The sequence below is a fragment of the Dermacentor silvarum genome, chromosome 6, assembly GCF_013339745.2.
Source record: "Dermacentor silvarum isolate Dsil-2018 chromosome 6, BIME_Dsil_1.4, whole genome shotgun sequence".
NCBI classification, from domain to species: Eukaryota; Metazoa; Arthropoda; class Arachnida; order Ixodida; family Ixodidae; genus Dermacentor; species Dermacentor silvarum.
In genome coordinates, this window is record NC_051159.1 from 175,148,156 (window position 1) to 175,171,557 (window position 23,402).

The window sequence follows — 23,402 nt, forward strand, 5'->3', positions numbered from 1 at the left end:
TTAATACATAATGCCACTTTCTTCGCACCGGTGTCTCTTATCGCTCAGGGGCTGCATTGCGACTTTAAATGTCGCCAGTCGTCAATCATCGCTGTTCTTCCACACAGGTGTGAAGGTAACACCGTATTTTTTTTTTCTCGCCCAGGGCTGACACCTGAACGACTCGCGGCATAGGGAGATGGTGAGGGAACCTCCCGGCACCAAGGGCGAGGAGAAAGATGCGGAGAGAAAGAGGGAATCCAGTGGGAACGGGAGCGAGAGACCAGCGGGACGAAAGGAAAGAGAAAATGAAATAACACGAACGGGATTCGAGGAGGAGAACGCCAAGTAAAAAATAAAGGCGTCTAAGCGGAGGAATACCGATAGCGGCTATAGCGGTGGTGTCAGCGGCGGCGCTGGCGTCGTCGAGCGCTGGAAACGCCTGGCGAACGGCGACGCGCGCCGCTTGCGCGCGAGTCGGGAGGTGGGAGGGGGGAAGATCTCGAGACTCTCCCCGGTGTCGCCGCCCGGGGTTCTCCCCGAGATCGCAGCGCACTCGGCGGCGTGCAGTTGTCCAGTGCGCGGCCGACTAGAGCGAAGAAAGGGTCTCGGGAGCGCGCTCGAAGCGCGCGCGCGCTCTCTCAGTTCCCGCGGACGCGAACGAGCGTAGGCCGCGCCGAAAGTTCCTCGCCTCTTCTCCACTCCTTCTGCTCAGCGCTGGTCGCACTTTCTCCTCTGGAAAAATAAGACACAAAACGAAAAGAAACTCTTGGTGTTTCCACTTGGCGTGTCGGAGGCCCACACCCAGAGCGCCCGCGACCACAACCCCTCGGTGCCCCCTCTTCGAGCGCCGGAATCTAACAGGTTGCAGCTGCGGCTTTCCTGGAGCGCATTCGTCGGCCCCGTGTGGACCATTCCCTGCCGCAGCGCTGCTGACTTTCGTCTCATATAGGCGAGTCATCGACGCAGGTAAGACTCCTGTGGTTTCGTGAATATTTTCATTTCTTCTTTGCTTATCCGCACCGCGGTATCTCGCACGTTATAGCGTTCTGCCGTTCGCCACAAGGTCGCGAGTTCGACTTAACCTCGCGATGGCCCCATTCCCGTTGCAGAAGAAGTTTAAAAAAATATACCCATGTGCTTAAACGCGGGAGCATGTCAAGGAACTCCAGCTGGTTAAAATTAATCCGGTGCCTCTCATAGAATCAATCTAATTAAACCTCATAAAATAAACTACGCTGCCTCTCATCGAATCAATGTTGCTTTGGCACGTTGAACTCCGACAGTAAATTTACGCCTTCCTTTGTTACGCACGGAAGCAAACCAAATTGTTGTTTACGCTGCCATGGAAATTAGGATATATTAGGAGATGGTGTGGATGGAGGGGGAGGGGGGCAGGGAAGCTGGAATTCTGGAGCGTTCTATAGTAGGTGCATCTTTCGGGGCAACATATCAACCATGACTCCACTGCCATGAAAAACTACGATTCTTAGCCCTTTATTCTGGCCTTATCATTGGGTGCCGTAACAGCTGTTCCCGTAGCTTCGGCTTACGTGTGCTACCTAGAATATGTGCAGTTAAAATTTTTAGCCCCGTCTTGGACCGTGTCATTCGTGATTTGTTAAACCTCCGCTTTCTTGTATTCGCAATGGGATTAAATCACCGCTATTTTGCTCTTCTGTCAATGCGTCACAAAGGTTGTGATATCCAGCGTCCTTGAATACTGAGTGATCATCCCCTTCGTTACATTTCACAGTTTTACGGCAGCATTCCCAGGGCTACTTTATATATATATATATAATATATACGTGAAAACCACATAGTGAGCGGGTGCCTGCAACCGCCCAAGAAAGTTATGACGTCTCATCTTTTGTCGTCTAAATTATTGCCAGTATGAGAAACTTTTTTATTGCGAAAGCAATTGTATGGACACCCCATGCGAATTTTCACCATCGGCACTGCCGTTGCCATGATTTTTCGTATATAAGGAGGTAAATATATATACGCCAGATATTAATGTATGCCGCATGTGCAAGGTATATGCTATAATATCCAACGGCCAACGTTGCTCAAACAAAACATTGTCTCCCTGACAATTATCCCTTCGAATGTTTAAGCATTGCAGCACAAAACAAGAATAATTGGACACTTCATTCCCAGTGCGTGCCTTATATCCTAAATCTTCTCAGTCTACCAAAAGTGCAAAACAGTATTAGTGCTCGCAATCTGAAAATCACTTCGTTTTGCTGCCGCCGTTCTTTACGGGCAGCGTCGTTTGACGACCGGCAGTTTTCTGCAGGTTTATATATTATCTGTGATTGGCCAAAAAATGGTCTCTTCTATATTTAAAAAAAAATTTCGGATGTGAGATGATTGCCTTTATGTATTTTTCGTCCTTTTCTTTTTCAAGGTTAGGTTGTCTTTTTGTCTTTTTCAATGTGTTTTACTAGCTTACAAAGCACAGCCGCCAGCATTTCGCCGATGGCTGACTGATAAGCACCTCCAGCTCATCGATGTGCTGCTGGCCGTCATGTCAACAGCTCTAATTGCACTGATAGCTAAAGACTCGACGGAGTTGCCTTAGTCACAGTAGCAATTACAAATGTCCCATCGCTGTACAATACTAGGGAGAAGATACAGAAAGATAAACCCTAGCAACTGTCGTCGCATTTAAAGGGACGCGGCGCATTTCCATGCACTTGGATAAAATGAAAGATACGTTGGCTAACCAGTATAATATTTTGGTTACTCAGCAATAATAGCGGAACGGGGCATCTAACAGTATAAGCAAGAAAGAAAAAAAATATCCAAGCAGTAAAACTTTCCGTACAATTGTGTCGCGCAGTTGTTTTAACTCCGCAGTAGGCGCATCGGATATCAGCTTATTCCTTGCAGAGAACACGTCCGGATAGAGATTTCCAGGACTAAAATATGTGACTTTGTATTCTCTGTTTCGCTATGTGTATTCAGGAAGCACAAGGTGAGGCTGAAGAGGTGTTATTATTCGAAAGGAGCCCCTCATGTACGACTGTCCTCCGTTGTGGATGCACAGAGGAACGCTCTGCACTACTCTCGATCAATTGGACAGTCGTCTGAAGTCAGGTCAGGGCGCATCAATCGTTGGACTATATATTGTCTTGCATTGCTGACAAGAAAAATTACCGCAAAAAAACTTCACACGGGAAGAAAAGACAGACAAGTGTAGCGCTTGTCTTTGTATTTTTTTCCCGTGTCAGTTGTTTTTTGTTTGCGCTAATTTTCCTCGTCAATAGGGCAGGAAGTTTTGAATTAATTAATCATTGAATGAATTATTTATAATTAACGTTTTACTTCTGAGAGAGTAACGGTGGGTTGGGGTGCAAAAGCAGCACATTGCAGCATTACAGAGCTGCGAGAGAGAGAGAGATAAATGAGAAGCGAAAGGCAGGGAGGTTAACCGGACAGAGCTGCGGCCCCCATACAGTTTGGCGGCTAGTGCGAAAAAGCTTACCCCCACAAGCAAGAGCAACATGCGAAATAAAAAATGCAAACATGACAAGCGTAAAATAAAATGTTAACGCTAGGAAATACAGCATATAAATTGTAAGTACGACACACAGAAGTACAAAGACTGAACAACTTACAGAGAAAAAAGCTGTCAGCCCTTTCACTGGGGTGGAGATGGAAGACCAGCGAAGCTGTACTATGGTGGGAATTATGTATTTCCAATTATTACTATTAAGATTTGATGGTGTAATTGGTTATTTGAACTATTAATGAATGAGAAATATATATAATACAGTGGTTTTCATTTATATAGTGACCACAGGGACCATGGCCTTAAGGTCGCTACGGTACACCGCCATAGGGTGTACGGCAAAGGTAAAGTCCCTAGTTAAGTTTTTGCTTTAATGCGAATAAAACAATAGAAGGGAGAGGGATAAGAGGATACGAGAGAGTCGGTTGCGTGACAATGACACCAACAACAAGAGAACGTAAACCTTAACTTCGCAAAGCCTGAACTTTTGTGGCAGAGCTCTTCTAGACTATGTAAAGGCCTAGCTGCTAAGAGAAACATTGAAAAGGAGGGCCTATCGGCAATCACTCTGGAGATGGGAGAAAGACAGGCACGCTGGTTAAGGCACTCATGAGAGAGACCGCCGCTTTCCTCGGCAGCCCAGAAATATGCGGACGGTGGCATTTTGTCGAACAAGCTGCGTATGCTGAGCAAGCATTCGATTTATATCAGGCGACACAGATAGAGTGGGTTTAATAACATCCCTATATTTGAAATATGACTGTAACGTATGACAGGCCGCTTCTGAATGTAATCCACAGTGGGGTGAAATTAACACCTGTTGTAGATACGGTTTGGATTAACCTGCTAGGAATTTCAAGCCTTCAAAGTGGTTTTAGAATGCTGCTTTAATCTCGTCGCTGGTAAGTGGTACAGTATTAAACCTTATTGTTTGCATATGAAATGAGTAGAAATGAGTGTAATTTTCGCGTACGGGAGCGCACCTACCTATAGGAATAGAGGCCCGCGCAACGTTCTGTAATTAGGAAAATAAAAAAATTGAAGCGGAAATTTTGTTACCTTTAGAATCGCTTTCGCGTACTACTAAAGCTGCATCTAATTCAGTGAAGCTAAAACCTCTGATTATTGGTGCTATCCTCACTCTAGAGTGAAGCGTGATATCTGTATCAAATGAAAGGTGGCAGGAGCAGAACATGCAGATAATTAGCATTTGAATGAATACTGATATGAACATAAGAGATAATATGATTCGTACGCAATACTGCTTTGTGTATATAAACGCCTGCAGATTTCTGGAACGAGAAGGTACAACGCGAGAAGCAGGACGATGTAAAAAGTGAACAAACACGTTCCCCTGAACATTCTACTGCCCACTCTCGACTGCGCTTTGTATTTTGTGCTGTTGCATGACCCTTCAAGTTCCAGTAACGTGCGAATTTGCCCATTAGATAGTTTGCATTGATGTTATTGTGGCGGCCATCCTAAGGCAGTAGTGCGTCGTTCTAAGAGGATACGCCTTGCAAGCTTGCCGGCTACAATTAGTAAATTGCAACATGTGCCGTAAAGTAAGTAATTCAAAAGATAATTAGCGGATATGTGTTAATTAGTTAAATGTGTGTTTCCATTTCTCGTTCAAGTAATGTCCGCCTCTCTGAATAATCTAGCTCATGGACTACAGTATATGTTATCTCCAACAGGCTATCATTAAAAATTCCATACAACTTAAAAATTATCGCCCTGTATATGTTTTCAAACCAAATAAAGTGCGAACAAATATAATTGGACGTGTGCTCATTTTGCTACAGCGATGCCCTCATCACTTTTGAAAAGTTCAAACCAATAAAACGTAAGCCACATACATCGCGAAAGTTCATGCGCAGCTTTTAATAATCAACAATTGTTATTCTGCGTGCATTTTTGCAGGGTGCGAAATATTTTTGGTACAATGGGCACATGTATAGTGAAAAGAAAAACAAAGAAGGACTTCGAGACATTTGATCTAGTAACTGAGGTCAAAGCGGCCAGTGGAAGCTTTGCGTATTGACGGTAAGCGGTCGTTTTGCGCTGTCAGACTGCGAGATTGCGCGCGACGTTCGCGTCCTATTTATCACGATTTCTGGACGCCAGGCACCGCCCGGGAACGCTCCGTAGGACGTTCCCGTCATGTCTTATAACTGGCTGCCACTGCTCAGTCGTCCGCTGAACGATCGATTTGCAACGATTAATTACGGTCTGACGACAGGCTGCCTGGCCCGTTGTTTCTACGAGCCCCATTTCTTTCTTTTCGGTCTATGACACCGGGCTTGGTTCCCTTCACTTGAGTATAGGTTACACTTGTTCTTTTTTTATTGTATTTTTTAGTTGGAAGTAGGCATACATGAGCGCCTTTTGGGCTGCAGTTATTATGCGCAGTAGCCTTAAATGTTAAGAGTGACAGCAGAACGAGAGAGAAGTATATATACAAAATTTAATGATATGCTAGAGATGTTAGCCTGGCTGTTCGCCTGACATGCCACTGCAGGTGCTGGGTGATGATTATGAGATATGCAGTGGTAAACAGTTGACAGACATACAGTCACACACACATACATATACACTATAGAGATGTGTAAAACGTTGCGTTAAAGCTCGTGGCCTGCAAGAGCGTCAGCAGTGCTTTTCTGGCGCGTAAAGCGCAGGTGGTGGTGTAATTCCGCCTTCAAAGACTGTCTCTCTGACGCGTAGCGGCAGCAGTCGCGCAGAACATGTTGCAGGTCTTCAAGGGCGTTACATTCAAAGCACATTGGCGAGTCTGTCAGTTGAATCTTGCACTTGAAGTAGTTCGTGCAGGCCACGTTGAGTCTGATGCGGTGTAGGCATGCTTGGCCTTGTCTATTGAGGCATCGCGGCATGAAAGTACGTAAATGTGTAGTCAGAAGGGTGTAACATGAATAGTCGGACGTGCAAGTTACCACCACCACAGAAGTAATCAACATCGTGTGCAACGGTTTAGATTCCCAAGTGAATGAGTGACTACGTATTTACAAATATGAAGTGAGGATTACCTAATGAACGATGTGTGAAAGAGAGGCAACAATAAGGAGGAAACATGCTTACACGTCACATAGTAATCTTGACAAAGTCTCTATATGCGGACGATTTTTACTTAGGCCAAGAAAGTTTTCTCGTGGTTTCCTTTTCTGTTAGAGCGACTTGGCTGGAAAGGCAGCCGTCACAGGTTCTGTCACCGGAATTGCCCGAATGTTTATTTAAATGCCTTACCATAACACTGAGACCAGTTTTCTTTTTTCTATTTTCTTATTCTTATTTTTTGTAGTGCGCTGCTTAATTTAGATGCATGTAAATGTTTCTTTATTGGATCTCCTGCCTGCAATCTTCCGCAGGACATATTCGAATAACTGCTCAGCTTCTATTTGAAGAACTCCGTGCTATGAAAACGGCTCAACCACGAGACACGCAATAGGGAGTGCGAAGGAAGAAGTATATATGCCAAAAGAAGTCCGAATAATTATAGCCAATTTGTACTTCATGCAGTCATTCACAGTATTTTTCTTTTGTCAATGCCTCTTGTGAAGAGCGACGCTGTTGAGATATTGTTCAGAATCTGATTTTGCGGCAACGTGCATATGAGCGAGACACATACGTCTTGTTTTTAATAACAGTGGCTCTTACATGGGGAAACTCTCAGCGCAGTGTTGCCGTATGGAAGCGTTTATCATGGTTCACCACGAAGTAGCCTCTAAATCAAACCAGAAACCATCAGTTCGAGAGCATGGCGCTGAAGCGATTGAAGTACGTTGACATGTAAGCTAGATTATGCGAAGAAGACGTAATGTACCATATGGTACACGCTCTCTCGGTAACTCACAGCGATGTCGATCATAATGCTGAGCTGCTTTACGCGCAATGAGAGATAGAGAGAGAGAGAGAGAGAAGGAATGAAATGTATGGGCATGAATTCGACGTTGTATTTCTGGCTGCCCTCCATGTGGAGGCGGGCGGAGGCGAGGTAATGTTGTACAAAAAAGGAATAAGAAAGAGAAGCGGCAATATTTCGGATTGATCATATGCACTGCACAAAGCAGAAAAACTGGAATCGATAAAGAAGACAGAGCATGAAACAGACAGGTAAAGGGCACATGCACAACAGCAAATGTGCTACTTGCAGATCATCATTCTTGTAACCCTGTTATTGCTTTATATCCCGCAAACAGTAGCGTAATAATACTGCATGTCTATTTGCAGTACAAGAAAAACAGGAAGAAGTGACAGACAGTGAAATCTGTGTAACCCGTGTTCGTACATCAAGTCAAGCAAGTTATCGCAATGGAAGGCATGCTCACAGGCATGTCCGCGAGGTCTTTCATCGCTTTCGCTTCAATAATCTCACTGTTAAGCTGATTCTTGCTTCGTCCAGTAACTCTGCAGATATCAAAGTACAGTTGACAGCTACACGTCTTTCAGTGCATCGGAAAGAAGTCTGTAAGATATATGTATATGTTTTGTCTTACCGTGTAGCAATTTTCTCGCAAGCATGCATTTAGGCAACAGCTCACTTTTGCAATATAATTACGGCCGCATGACAGGAGTACGCAATAACCACAAGCTCAGCACAAGCTCCAAATGCCTTTACTTTATGGTTATTCTCGCTGCCACATTTTTTTAGAGAGTTTGGATTAGTAAACTTACACAGCCTACCCACAGAAACTGAGAACCTGGCGTCATCCAAAATCAGCCCAGAAAGCCACACGAACATTTTGTAGCATCTAAAGGCAACGGTATTAAGTGCCCGACTAGAGATAAGTCATACGCACTCTGACTATTCCAATGGCATAGTCACAAAGGGGTAAGAATACCGCACAAGTTCGGGCTGACTACGGAATCAGACCACAATGGCCGTGCTGCTCTGTCTACGAGCGCTATGTCACAGTAAAACATTTAAAAATAAATTGGCAAGATACGCCAAATAAATGCGCCTAGCCCTGTTTGATGCCGGCACTGCAGCAATGAGTTCGCGCACTTGTCCATTATCCAATGGGTGAAGTCATCTGGAACATGCGGCTTTAGTTAGGCTTCCCTAAGCATATTTTGCCTGATTCTCTTAGTGCCAGGGCACATACACAAGCTATGACGACTCTCCGCCGTGGGAGCAGGTGCCGGGAACTTATGGCACGTCGTAGGTTCGTCATTTTGCGAGCAACTTGTAAAGCGTCAATTTGCCTGCGTGTTTATGTTCGCATGCTTTCTGTAGGTGGGGCAAATGCATGTCAGAATTTCATACTTATAAAGCTGTGCTCAGGAACGGGATACAGTGTAATATATTTTTTTGTTTCTCATAGCCAGTTTTTCTGCAGTATAAATGTATCGACCACCATTGTGTCACTCCTTGGTCACTGCGCGTTTCATGCGGCCTCCTTGGAGCGCGCTCAGTCAATTGGATAGTCGACCCGTCACACAGGCAAAGTTACTGGGTGCATAGCCTTACCAATGATAAATCCGGAAAACCGACGTGTTCAAATCACTTTTCAAATATACACGGGCCTGAGAAGACGCTTATAGACACCCTGTCTCTATACTACTGTGCTGTGAACTCTCTCTCGCTCTTTGCCATTGCCTTCTTGTTCTTTATTTCAATCCCTCATCCCTTTCCCCCAAGCAGGATAGCTCGACGACCAGCTTGTTAACTTCCTTTTCCCACTTTCCTTTCTCTCTCTCTGTCTTTATGCCACGTCACCTGCAATATTCAACTTGTTCAAAACGACTCTTTTCGCTAGTTGTAGCGGAAACTTAAGTGTCAGTTTTCTGAAGCATACCGATACTTTCGCCGTAAACGTCCTTAGAGTTCTCCGAAGAACTTCCTAAAGGACTCAACAAAATGAACTTTTTTTGCTAAAGGTGACACGAAAGAATTACAAGGGCTGGTTTTATAGTTATTGTGATTTTGAGGGCTGGCCACTCAACATAGCGCATGCTATTTCAGCCAGAATCTTTGCGCCGCAAATAGAATTTAAATTTTAGAGAGAAGTGTAAAGGGTCGCATTCTTTTTCAGAATACGGACACATCCTGTCGCCCGCCGCGGTGGCTTAGGAGCTATTGTGTTGCGCTGCTGAGCACGAGGTCGCGCGATCAAATCCCGGCAGCGGCGGCCGCATTTCTATGGGGGTTAAATGCACAAACTCCCGTGTCCTGTGCATTGGGGGCGCGTTAAAGATCCTCTGGTGGCGAAAATTAATCCGGAGTCCCCCAATACGGCGTGCCTCATAGTTAAAGGGTAGTTTTGGCACGTAAAACCACAGGTTCAATTCAATTCGCACATATTTTCATATCTTCGAGTCACTTCACGCATCTCTGTGGCAGGTCCGCGGGTTGTCACTTGCGCATGCATAGCGTGACTTCGCGTAATTTGTGGCGTCTTCCCGGCGGGATGATGATGGTGGCAGCAGGCGCTAATTAAGGCTTTGTTGCTGCAACTTTATATTGCCACTGCGCAACCATCATGGTAAGAAGAAGACGTTGGAAGAAGAAGAAAACGCATTCAGTTTCACGCTTATTTTGCTGTATTCCGCTTAAACGCATCTACATTGCATGTCTTTCTTTTTTGCACGTAATTCTACCCATGTCTTATTTTTTTTTCCTGTACTGCCATATGTTGCCAAGTAAAATGGAGTCAGGACTTTTAGTGAAGCTAAAGAAAACTAAGGATGTTAGCCCTAGCCCCTGTCAAGGAGGAATAAATTTTATTGTATTTTATTTAGTGCGCCATGTGGCAGGACGATGACCACGGAAGGACAGTCACGACGACTCTGCCGCAATACCGATGACGACGATGACTGTTGTATACGACTATGGCGGCGCCTTCACGATTGTGACAGCATTATGACGATTTTGTTTTCACAATGATGATGATGAGCACAAGATGATGACGACAGCATGACGACGTCACGTCATGACTTCCATCTTTGAAAGCGAAGGGTGATCTTTTCGTCCCGCACAATGTCTCAGGGATATCTTGCAGAAGTTTCGCAACTGCTTGAAGCCTTTCCCTCTGACGACTGGCCAAAAAACCTCGCACAGTTGAAGGAGGCACCAGACGGGCACCATACGTAAGCAATAAATGCCGTCACTTTTAAGGGCCAACGCTGATATTCTTTGAGTTCATTTACTGCATCCAATTGTGAAATCGCCATGCGCAATCCAGAATCTGCGCCGCAGAGACTCGGAAGTTACGAAGTGCCTTAAGGGCTTGACCTGTGTCGTGTTGCTTTGTATGAGCGCATGTGCTTACACAATGCTGGCACTTTTGATGTATCAGCGCCGTTTTGACAGTTTAAAACGAATGAATGGCAGAATGGTCGTACGCTTTCTTTCATCACTCCTCGACCACGAAGTTCGAACAATAAAGTGTTTATGTTGTTAAAACTGAATTGTTATATGTAAGATTCCTTAGTCAAAAGGGCACATGCCTCAATGAAAACACTGCTCGAAATGGCCGGATTGAAAACATGTACTATAATGCGGCCGCACTAACGTGGCCGGCTCCCCCCTCAAAAAAAAAAAAAAAAAAGAAGAAGAAAGAAAAACTTCATATGCCAAACCAACTCAAACTTAATACTCTATCTCGGGTACTAATCCACTTGGCGGCGAACTCTTTATTACACACGAAGTTTTGATCATCATGGTCCGAAACTCCGGTATCCAGACACTTCACTTTTTTTACATCAGGAACCGGACGCCAATGGAAAGCGTTTCCTGGACTTTCATCACGATCTACAGAGTGGTTGGGGCACTCTAAAAATTTTGACATTAACCATAAGGCTACTGTCAGCGCTTTTCTCGTTGAAAGATGCAGAACTCATATATGCTTTTTAGTTATATTTATTTAGTATTTCTTTTTTATTTCTTGCGCTCTCCTCTTTCGCGCTGTCGTGCCTGGGTCGCGACAGTACGCTCATTGGCAGCTTTCGAGACGTTAATGGATCCTTTAGGCAGCCATCTTTATGAGCGCCTTTCATGGAGCTTCCCTGCGTTGAATTTAGTCGCTCACTTACTCCAAATAAACGCAACTCAAAATGCTAATTACGTTCTCGCAACTTCAAGAAGAAGATATGAAAAAGAACAAAACAAAATAACTTTGATTAAAAAATAGCTATTACTATACCTTTAGAGCTTTGGCATTTAAAGTCTCGCCTGCTTGCATAGATTTTTGCATTTGTTCATAAATATTTCTCCTTTAGAGATCAAAAATTATATTAGGCTTTCCCGTCGCAAAAATAATAAATGCTTCTTTCTTTTCCTCTGTAATTTCACATCTTCATTCGCTGCCGTAAAATAAAAGAAGACGCGAACTCCCGTAATCAGGAAAACGGGAAGTCGACGCTTGACTTGATCTAGATGCCGACTGGCGTGAACGTGCCCGAGACGATCATTGCTTTTCCTTCGGCGCGTTCACGTCAGGCGTTATATTGAACAAGTCAAGCATAGGCTTCCTTCAAGTTAAGGCGCATTTCGCGCCTTTGAAAGTCAGACATATGGACGCGGCATATGAGTCACACTTTGCTTCTTTCCGCAGAAAACAACCATTTTGTATACAAAGAGAAGTGTGTTGTACCGAAAATAGTAAATATCGAAAGTACAATTACCATGCTTCAGTATTTCACGCCTGTATGTGAACTTCCTCAAATGGGTCACCCTCGGGTTAATATTGAAGCAGTAAAGGTGCGCTTGAGCGCACTTGTGTTTTCGTGTATGTAGTATATACGTGCGTGTTTGCGTGCGTGTACGCGTGTGCTTGTGGGTTTTGGTTCTCGTGTAATGAAGGACAGCCATGACCTTAGCAGGAACTTTCCGTCTGGCTTATCTGGACAAGGTAGAGCCTTCTCTGGTAAGGATTCAATGAGTGCTGGAACGTGAGCCCTGAACGCGCGGTCCCGAAAGAACATCGGCGAGCGTTTAGCGATGTCCTCCAAAGCGGATTGGAAAGCCCCGTGGAGTGAAAGTAGTTAAGAGCGGTGAGGATTACGCTGAGTGCGTGACTCGGCACCTGGACGCAGTATGGCCTGCACATTGGTGTTAGCGAAGCTGTGCGAAAAGCCGTGTGGACGAAACCATGGTGGGCGGTGTACGTGATTGCCAAGAGCTCGCAGATAAGAGCCGGCTTCGACAACGGCCGGGCGCTTGTCATCGCCCAAAGATGTGCAGGCCAGCAGGCGGGCGCACGTCGTGAAAACAGCAATCGCCCGCCACGTGCGTCGCATTACCGACTTACTAATTGCCCGGCCCGAAATCGTTCTGCCGGAGCTGACGGCATTAATCACTGTCCTCGGTCGCTGTTCACCATTCAGGACTGATTGTTACGCTCTTCCCTGCCATCTCATCATCGCGTTGCCCATTTGAGTCGATGAGCTCGCGTTTTGTATGACTCCGCTCTTGCTTTACCTTTACAGACCTAGACTTTCTTTTCCTTCCTCTTCTTTTATTGAAGGTAGTGTCCATCATTTCCCACTCGAGCTTTCATAACCACGTGCCCTGATTTCAACAGTTTTTTTTTTTTGCTCTTTAGTTGCAGTATTGTCCCCGTTACGGTGAGTGAACTAGCCGCATTAAACATTGCACACGCCGTCAACCTTGCCACCGAAATGACATTCCGGTTGAAGTGCACGACCTCGTCCATAAAGCAAACGTGCGTGCTTACATATCTGACAGGAACCACCATGTCCTCGAACGGTCTCGCGTCACCGACTACGTCGAGACATTAAAGCTTGCGACAGTTCACATTCGCGTCACTACCGCCTACCGTCCATTAACGCACTCCACCCTTCAACTTTTCTCTATCAGCAAACTAAAAAGAAGCTATACATAGGAAAAGGCTCCACTCCCCGATTTGAACAGCCACCCGCCTTTCATTCGTCCACACTCCTCTGGCTTGTCGCTTCGGGGCCTAACGAGTTGGCCATTGTCACAGTGTGTGTACATCAAGCTGCGTTGCAACCACACCTAAACTGACTTGAAGTCAAGGCGTACACCAGGTTGCAACAGTTTAACAGGCGTGTAAACTAGTCAGACCGATATTGATTGCTGACCTAGTTCCTGAGAAAGATTTTAGTATTCTAATCATGCTTTGTCTCTCCAAACTTCATTAGCGAAGCAATGCACCAAGTAAGTGTTGCAAATCTGTGACTTATTTCCTGTATAGTTTACCACGTGCTGAGCATTGTCTCTTTTGAATTAATTAAATAAATTGTGTAGTTTTACGTGCCACAACCACAATCTGATTATGAGACACGCCATAGTGGTGGGCTCCGGAATTATTTTGACCAGCTGGTGTTTTTTAACGTGTGCGCAATGCACGGTAGACGATCGTTCTTGCATTTCGCCCCCCGTCAGAACGCATCCACCACGGCCTAGCTATGACTCATTTACGTATTTCTTTTTGCCATTCTCTAGCACGTACGGCCTAGCTATCCAAGCGCACTACTTTGTCAACAGCCTTGTCAATACGTAAGGTTGCAAAGGAGGGCAAGATAAGTGGCGATATATGCACGAGTTGCATGCAGCACTTTTAACACGAAAGTGTTTTATGCCGGGGTCCACCAAGGTATTTCCGTCACGGAAATACGTATGTACACGAACATAATACAAAGAAAGAAACCAGAAGAAAAAGTTCCACAAACATCTCGAACCCACGACCTTTCCGCGACGATTGCCATTGCGCCACAAACCCTACGCGCCTTATATATCTAACACTCCTCCGTACTTTGCTTGCCGCCGCCTGGTATGCATTATTAACGCGCACCGACAGTGAATGCTTCGGTGGTCTCAGCACTACGACGCCTTGCCAGCATTCGAAGGGACGCTGCAAGACATGCTAGGTGGCGTTCACCGTATCAGCACAGCGGAGCGTGGCCTCCGCAATTGTCTGAAAATGTTTCTGAAGTTGATCGCGGAGCGCAATTACACGCGCTACGCGCTGATTTGTCGGTGAATTCAGTTACGTGCTTTGTCTTGCCGTTGTATTAGTGTTGTCAAGCGTACGTACGAGGTTGTCATCACGTTGGTAAGGAGGGGCCACCAAGCGTGGGTGATAAGTAAGGGCGCTTTAGCCACAAAACACCAATAGACATTATATATCAATGTGCAATAAACATTACACACTGTGAAGAGTTCACTTTTGCATGATTCCTATATAAGAGATCAACCACTTTTTAACCGTCCCCGTGAACCAAAAGTGGAGCAACGTAGTTTCCATCAATTGCCTTTCTTCAAACAGCAAGAAGATATATTAAATTTTGCGAGATAACTACAGTGCCTCATGCAAATATGACGTCACGGTGACAATTATTACGGCCGTTTTTTGACACTTACTTGGGCCGCTGTGCGCGTGTGTGTCTGTGTTTGCGCTTTTCTATGTGTGTGCTGTCGCGAATGCGCCTTTCTGTTTGGGTATTTGTGCACCTTCATGTACATCTGGGGTGTGCGAGTGTGTGTGTTTATGTATATGCGCGTGTTAGTTCGTGTTTGAGTGCGTGCGTTTTATTCGGCAGTGCTGAACGAACAGCTAGCTTTGCCGTTATTCTCTTTCGCGACTACACGCTCCATCGCTTGTCCTCGGGAACGTGTGTCTATCTAGTGCCCTTAGGTACCTGAGCTAAACGTTCCATCGTATTTAGAATGTCACCATAAATGTTACTATTGCGTTTTGCCTGCCTTGCCCCCAACGATAGACACCAAAACAGTCGCATTCCAGCCTTATTCAGGACTCGTTCCCTTGGCGCTCGGCGACCGATACTAAGTAGTGACAACCAGCTAAAGCATTGCTGGCTAACAATTCATTAGCGTGTGTGGCGGTTGTCCAATAAGGTGTCTAAGCATCATGCTTCAGCAAGCGCTGCTAAAAAATGCACACTCTGCTTCGTCCTCGACTAGAACGCAAGCGGGAAGTTCTAACAATATTTCAGTGATTCCAGACAAACAATACGGAAAGCTGCGTTAAAACACATTAGCGCTGACAGTGCCAAACATGGAACTAGTGCAACCTATGCCAGTGCTCTGCGGCATTGTGAAACCGAGACAACGCTCAGTAGGTGGATCGGACTAATATACGGAAGGGTGGGCATCACTGCGAGATAATTAGGAGCCTGATTTTAGTGGCAACGCGTTGTAAAGAACACGCTTGCCCAGCACTTTTGCTGTAGTTCGTTTCCGCCTGCAACTTTAATTTCGGCTCCGCTGAATCCCGAACCGATAACCACTGGCACGCCGTGGCCTGCGATGCATGCCTGTCAATCTCAATTAACGAGCAGGTCAAGAAAGGAAGTAAAAAAAATGTCGCAGTTTCGCCCGAAAGGCGAAGCATCGATTGCGATAGCAAATTAGTAGAGAGCTATTCAGAGTAGGGATAGTGGTTTTATCGGCTGCATAAACTTGGACACATTCGCTTACTAACTGAATTAACAATCGTGGTGTCAGTGCGCACAAGCAAACATGAATCGATGACACTGAATGACCGCAGACAACGACTGTCAAAACGCCGCAGCGGCCGAAGGCTCGCGCGGTCTATCGCTTCAACGGAAACTGAGCGGCGAATGCACAGCGCATACAAAGGTCAGAGCCGTGTGGAAGTAAGAGAAGATGCGGGCGACCGCCAACGCAGGGCAAGTTGCGCAGAAGTTGTTGGCAGAGGAGAAGCTGCCCCCCCTCCCCCCCTCCTTCCCGCGCTGACTTCCCGCTTTAGTTGCTTTCGCGTGGGAGATTGAGTAGCAAGATACGCCTTTGGTGCCGGAGCACAGCGCCGCCCCGCCTCCCTCTCTCCCATACCCCCACGGCCTTTCGCGCGACGGTCGCGTTTGCTTTCCGCCGTGCGTTCGCTCTCCGTGATAGCGCGCGGGGAGTTCGCCCTCCGTGTTGCACGCGTCCCCCGCGCGCTTTCGCTCGTGCATACGGCGTGCGGCGACGATTTTATCGCCCTTGGAATATATACGGAACCTCACGGCGTCGGCGACGCCGACGGCAGAAATTCGGTTGAAGTGTGCATATAATTGCTATCACAATAAAATAAAAAAAAGTTGTCGCAGTTTCACCTGAAAGGCGAAGCATCAATTGCGATAGCACATTTGTAGAGAGCTATACGGAGTAATGACAGTAGCTTTATCAGCTGTTTAAACTTGGACATGCAGAAGCACCGGCCACACGCAGAACTTGTCGACGCCGTCGGCGTTTTGCCCGCGTTCGCACAAAATGCGTGCGCGTTGGTGACTGTTGCCGGAGCCTCTGATATAAATGGGCACTTGGTGCCGCAGCTAAACGACGCCTCCCTTTCCTCCCCCTCCCCCCCACGGTCTTTCGCACGTCGGAAGAAGGCGCGTTTGCTCTACATATATGGTGATTGTAAAGGAGGAAAGAGACGCCTACTTCTGCAGCCCTTAAGGGAGCACGGCACAGAACGCGCGTTTGTTCTCCGCCGTGGGTTCACTCCCCGTGAAAGCGCGTGTCCCTCGCGCCCTTTCACTCGCACATACAGCGTTCGGCGGCGTGCGGCGACGATTTCATCTCCATTGACGTCATACGGAATCTCACGGCGACGACGACGGCGACGGCAGAAATCTGCTTTGGAGTGTCCATATAATTGCTATCGCAATAATAAAATAAAAGGGGATGGGAATACAGAGCGCACGCGCACGCATAAGCATACTAATGCTTAGGCTGTCGGTAGCGATGAGTTCCGGGAACTGGCGATAAATGAGAGATAAAAGACTTCTTTTGCTTGGGAGCAAGGAAGTATGCAGTTTGGTAGGTGTCGAAGAAAGAACAGGCGTACTATGCACGGGAAGCTTTCAAAGCACCGCCTATAGTTGCTTTTGTTTAACAACTGCGGCTTCTGTTGGCCCTGTTCCCAGCGTATACAAACGCCCGAGATTATTATTTAAGACGCGGGAGATCAGACGCAACACACCTGATTCAAGCGTGATGTGTTTCTACACCCCCTCCCACCTTCTTTATTACTTATTGTTTCTTCTGGGGCTTGAGAGCACAGAGCGCAGATTGATTGGTAATCTTTGTCGTTACGCTCGAAGTGAGGAAGCGTTCAAGCGTGAAGATTACAAACAGTATAGGAGCAATGGCAACTTCGGGAAGTATCTATGCGCGCGTTCATAACGACATAACAAATATCGGAAGTTGTGAAAATAAGGACACGACGACAACATTTTTTCCGTGCACGAGCATTTAAGCATTATCAGACGATGAAATCAACTGTGAGCTTTCCCGAATTGTGAAGAAGTAGTGCATAGCGTTATTGGGCGCAACATCATGCGCAGTTTCTCCTGGAGTTTTTAGTGCAGTATCGCTTGCCGTAATCTTCCACAGCAGAGCGCAAAGACTTGGAGTACGCTTAAGCTTCGCCTTTAAGAGTGAAACGCGATAGCGTTACTGGACGCCGTTGACGCCGACGCTGACACCGTGTTTTGTGCGACAGGGAGCCAGATGAAAATTTAGGAAGTCTCGGTTTTCAACATTCCCCTCAATGCTGCCTAAAACCAAAGTACAGCGAAACACCATCAGAATTGGAGGACGCTTAAGCTTCGCCTTTAAGAGTGGGACGAGATAGCATTCAAAGATCCCTGTTTGATTATGAGGGTTTTTTCTCGTATATTCAAATAGCAATCTGACACTATCACGTCTGTAGGTTGTGGTTAAGTCGTACTTTACAATTTTTCTGACATATTTTACTTTGAGACATTCAATTTTTGTTGAATAACCCCTTGCGCCACGCGAAGGGCCCGCCCAGTCCGGGTGGTTCGGGATGATGTGGTTCGGTATGGTTATTTCCGCCAGACGCCGATGCTTACGCCGACGCCGGATTTACCGATACGGCGTTAAAAGGTGTACCAATGCCTGGTTGAAGTCACCCTCGTTATGATACGCTCACACCAAGACAGACGCAACCGCCCTCGGAATCTCTTCCGCAGCTCTGTGACGTTTGTTTCCAAAGCTCGCAATGTTTCAGCATTTTGCATTATCACTCTCTGTTTTTCTAGTGTATTTTAAGCGAAGCTGTATACCTCTTCCAGCCAATGAAATTTTCGTGTTGTTGGCGTAAGCAAAAAACGCCAGGTTAAAAATTGAATACAAACAGCATATCTCCTTTTAAATCAGGCATACAGCATACAGCTCAGCACTCGTTTTAAAAAGAAAAACCACAAAATAAGCACCAAAACCACATGATGGATGATAAGGTGCGTGAAAGCAATGGGAACACCCTCCGACGCGTTCCGGTAAAGATTAGGTTTGCAGCTGCTTTGAAAGGGGTTAATGTCATTCAAAACCCTGAAGTGCAAACCGTATAATGTATGCTAATGACGTCCGCGAATAATGCGAAGCACGTTCCTTCTCCCACGTGTGTTTCCCTGTACAGATTACGGTGGCGCCAGCTACTCCGAGTGGAAAAGTACCCAAGAGCATAGAAATCAAATAGGGACGTCACCATGGTCTAGCAACTCATTCAGTTAATTCCAGGCTACCATGGGTAGACCACGGAAAGTAAAGACGTCAGAAGAACAGCGTGAATATATTGTTGTCGTGAAGTAATAAAGGGTGTGGTTAAGAACATTTCACCTTTCTCTGGTTTCACTCTTTGTAGAGCCACGTGTGTGAATTCAAGTGACGTCCCAATGGGCAATCGTTGTGGGTGTCGTTTATAGCTTCGCTGTCCAACCACCTTCACAGCGTGGATTGGAGCCTCAGTTTTTCCATTGCACTTGCATAAGTTGCATGCGTTCTCGTCGTGCTTTTGTTGACTGTTAATATTATTGTTGTTGTTGACTTATTGGACGTATTGACAGCTGGAAAGAGTGAGAGGGCGAGGAAAGGATAAATAAAAGGCAGGGAGGTTAACCACTGCTGAGCCCGGTTGGCTACCCCACAATGAGGGAGAGGGAAAAGGGAGGGAACGGTTAGCAGCAGGATCGAAAGTCAAGAGGTGATGTGCACTGCAGTCGCCAAAGCGTAATGAAAGCGCTGTGTTACACACAATCGTTCAGTCTGTTCGATTTCAGGAATAGCAGCAGCGCTTTTGTGGCCTTGGGTATCACTGTGATAGCAATACCCTGGTATGAGGACCTTGTCCAACGAGAAAAGTCTTCTGTCTCCGCGCAGCTCTTTAGAGCTGTGCGGAGGTCAAGTTTTTCATGTTTAAAGGACTGGCCGCAGCGTAGTGGCTACAATAGTTTCTTTATAGCCACGAAAATTGCATTTGGCGCTATCGGTATTTGTCATCAAGAACGAGTATGCATTTGTGAATGCAATGCTGAGGCATACTGACAGTTCAAGAAAACAGCGTTGCTGTTGAAATTTCCAACAGCGCGTGAATATTTTACTTATTAAATGGAGCAGCACCGATTATTAGTGGTATATGTTGACACACTTTAAATGTAACTAAGGTTCCGGCTCATGCCAGGACCACTTTCTCAAACTGGTTGATACTCACGCCGTCCATATAACCCCGCGAAAACACATAAAAAAAAACAATAAATCATTCCTCTCGTAACGTCACCTTGGAGGTCTACATTACACCGGTAACCCTCTGTAACACTTTACGCCGGAAGGCGTACGAACACAATAAGAGCCGATTGCAAATCAAGTAACTAGCGCCCTGCAGTCAAGCCGGCAGAAAAAGCAAAAAGGAAAGGAGGAAAGCGTTAAGCCTGCCTTTTTAGTGAGAAATAAGCTGGTTCCGATAAAGCGACAGACGAGGAGATAAAAATAGGGCACGCCACGCTGATTACTGGGCCAAATGGTGCCGGTCCTATTCTTCCCTCGGACCCACACCCGCCCATCACCTGAACTCGTTTGTCGTCTTTGGCACTGTCGTTCTTTTCTCAGATTATGTGGTCGAAACGAGCTTTGCCGAGCGACTGAGCAGAACGAGTGACGCTTCACGAACAAATTCTAGCAAACGAGTTAGCTAAAAACAGGGAAAAGAAAGGGACAGTTGAGGAAGACCTCATCGAGGATAGGCCAGGTGCCCTTCCGTTGCTGTTCCTTGTTTCCGCGCGAATTCCAGTAACCCCCCTCTTTGACTGGTACTCATACATTCTTCGTCAGCACATACCGTATTAATGCAAACTTAAGCCCAACCTTTTTATTTGAGAGAGAGATGTACAACTGGTCACACGCTAAAAAATTGTTATCGTTGTAGAAAATTTGCCGCTAGCTGTCCCACTTGATGAGTCATGTGATTATTGCGAAGACGATAATAAACCGTTGTGATGACGCTAGATACACTATTAATAAGATTGTGAATCACATTTCTCCATATCTAACGAGCAGCCTGCTGTGGATTGTGCCAGCATCATCTGGCTATCGATAGCTACTAGGTTCGAGGTCCATTAACTATACGAGTGCATGGAGCCTGTATGTTGCATACTGGCTACGCGCGATTCCCAATATACAAGTAATTTTTGTTGTTGAAATAGGAATAGGCTGCACTATGACTTCTTTTCACTGAAGAACAACTGTCAGAACGAGAGCTCTGAAGAAAAGCTGAAGCAGAACTCTCACACAGAGTCATCTGGTTGCCAGCTTCTGCGCTAATGCATCCTTTTGGGAAGTAATAGGTTGTACTGTGTTTATGCGAATATAGGTCGACTTTTTTTGCCGGAAATGTTACCCAAATATGAGCTATCGACCTGTGTTCGTAGAACAAAGCTAGCAAAAGTACGGAGCTAACGAAGTACCTCCGTCGCGTTCGCCGTAAGCCCAGGCTGGAGTTTATTCAGCCTGGCAGTGTCTACCATTTTTCAAGGACCTTCTATTTGCAGCGCAATAGAAAGCCCAGCATGCTAAATTCCTAAACATGCCCTAGGAAGCTAGTACAAAATTCTTGAAACGTAATTTTTCAATCTGCATAGTCTGTTCTGAAAACGGTGTTTACCTGCCGTGGTGGTGTGTTGGCGTTGCCCTTAAGCCCGAGTGCACGGAATCAAATCCCGGCCACGGCGGTCGCATTTGGATGTGAACGAAAAAAAAAAAAAAAAAAAAAAACGCCCGTGTACCGTACATGGGATGCACGTTAAGAATCCCCGGTAGTCAAAATTATTCTGGAGCCGGCCACTCCGGTGTTCATAATAAACAGATCGTGGTTTTAGCACTACACAGCACAGAATTAATTGTTTTTTAAACTGTGTACGGACGCTGGCAATCCCGATTGCCGAATGCGACTGTGATCTCGGGGGCCATGCATCAATGCCCCAGTTAGTTCGACGGGACTCCATTCGTTTTCTGCGAAAGGCGTTCTCGGTGAAAAGTGGCGGCGCCGGTTTTCAACACGCCCTTGCTGAAAAACCAAAAACGAAATTACTGTCTCACGCAAATTTAAATCTAGCAGAAGTACATAAAGTAAAATTTCAGGCAATTCAATACTGTATGCAAGCAAAATAGCTCTCCTTGCGGGGCTTCTTTGTTACGTTTGGTTACGCACATTGGTTTCACTGTTTCACCGTCGAGCGATGCCACATGCCATTCTTGCACCACTTTCAGAGCCAAATTATAAATATAATTCCTTGTTTACGGGATACAAGCATGCTCGTTTCTGTCAATATGATACACATTCTTCTCATTCCCATCACAATTCAAATACATGTTACGAGCAGTAGACGGTCCCTACAAGAAACGCTGCATATGCCACGCACTCGACAGCACCAAGGATGATGTCGTTTATGGTGTCGATGGCGCCAGCGAAGCATCCGCCGAGGACGTCTTCTCTGGTAGTCCCGACGAGGAGGCAGATTGTGGCATCTAGCAGCAAGATTAGATCGATTACATTAGAGATCGTATCTACCAGAGAAATGTGTCTACCAACAGACACATTTCAGTTCGTTGTCTTTACATTCATGGGGGAGTCAATGAAATGTAGCGGAAAGCCTGTGCAGGAAATCGTCTTAGTCGTAGTTTCGATTTCTTCGGTTTCTGCTACTGTCACCAGACAATCGAGACATCGATAGAGATTTAAGCTAACCTGTTACAAAGCAACATGATCATTACAACATTGAGAGACACTGCTTGACTAAGCGAAACCTTATGACCAGTATCAGACAGGATGCCAAACTATCTTACACACACATCTGAGAAAATAAAAGGCAAGAGTGATGCCTAAAATCCTGGGCAGGTTAGGTCTGCGTCAACGCGGCACTGCCCCAGCGTAGATGGCAGCACAGTCGCAATGGCCGCAGTTGTCGTGGCGTAGGAGGCCATTAAATCGCGCGCGAGCCGGAAGGCGCTCAATCCTCTCTAGCCTGTCGGCTTCGCCACCGAGTAACGAGCACCTGCAGAATGGCTTTTCTCGGAAACAGTATGCACCTCGCTCTAACATGCCCTTTTCGGCCAGCAAAGACAGACAATAGCTCGGCATGGCGGACGCACAGCGAGTGGAGGCTTCACGAAAAACTCACAGAACCTGGTCCCGTGTTGGACTTTAATGGTCCCCGCCGTATTCCAGGTCCTGAGTTTATGTATTTTTTAAAACTTCCTCCGTTTCTATGCCAGGAAACTGACTACAAAGCCTCAATCGTGTGTGAAGGGGGCTCGTTAGGCATCTAAGCCATGCCGACGGCACAACTGTGCTACAAACAGCTAAGAAAACTTGGAGGCAACAAAGAAGCAATATTCAGCGTTTGCAAGGAGCGGCATTGAAGAGGACTCATGGCTGAATAGAAACCCATGAGGGTATCGTTGGGAACCCCAGAATGTTTCATCCTATGTCAGGGATATCATTTCGGAGGCAAAATAACCATCAAGGCAAAATAATAAATAATTACTACAATTAGAAATGGCACAAAACCGACACGTCTTCTAATATGAAGGCAAAGTGAGTTCCGTGCATTTCATGTGGACTTACCGGTTCAACACATGGGC

At 46.0% G+C, this 23,402-nt stretch overlaps 1 protein-coding gene across 8 annotated transcripts in view; it reads left to right on the forward strand.

Moving 5' to 3' along the window:
* Positions 1-23,402, forward strand: part of LOC119456428 (sex peptide receptor) — a 441,000-nt gene that overhangs the window by 219,919 nt on the left and 197,679 nt on the right. The window contains exon 1 of one of the 8 annotated variants that reach the window (XM_037718162.2): positions 517-948. The exons of the other annotated variants lie outside the window; for them this stretch is intronic. The gene's annotated coding sequence lies outside the window, so the exon portion shown is untranslated. Of the gene's footprint in view, positions 1-516; positions 949-23,402 lie in introns of those variants that run through there. 8 annotated transcript variants of the gene reach the window in all.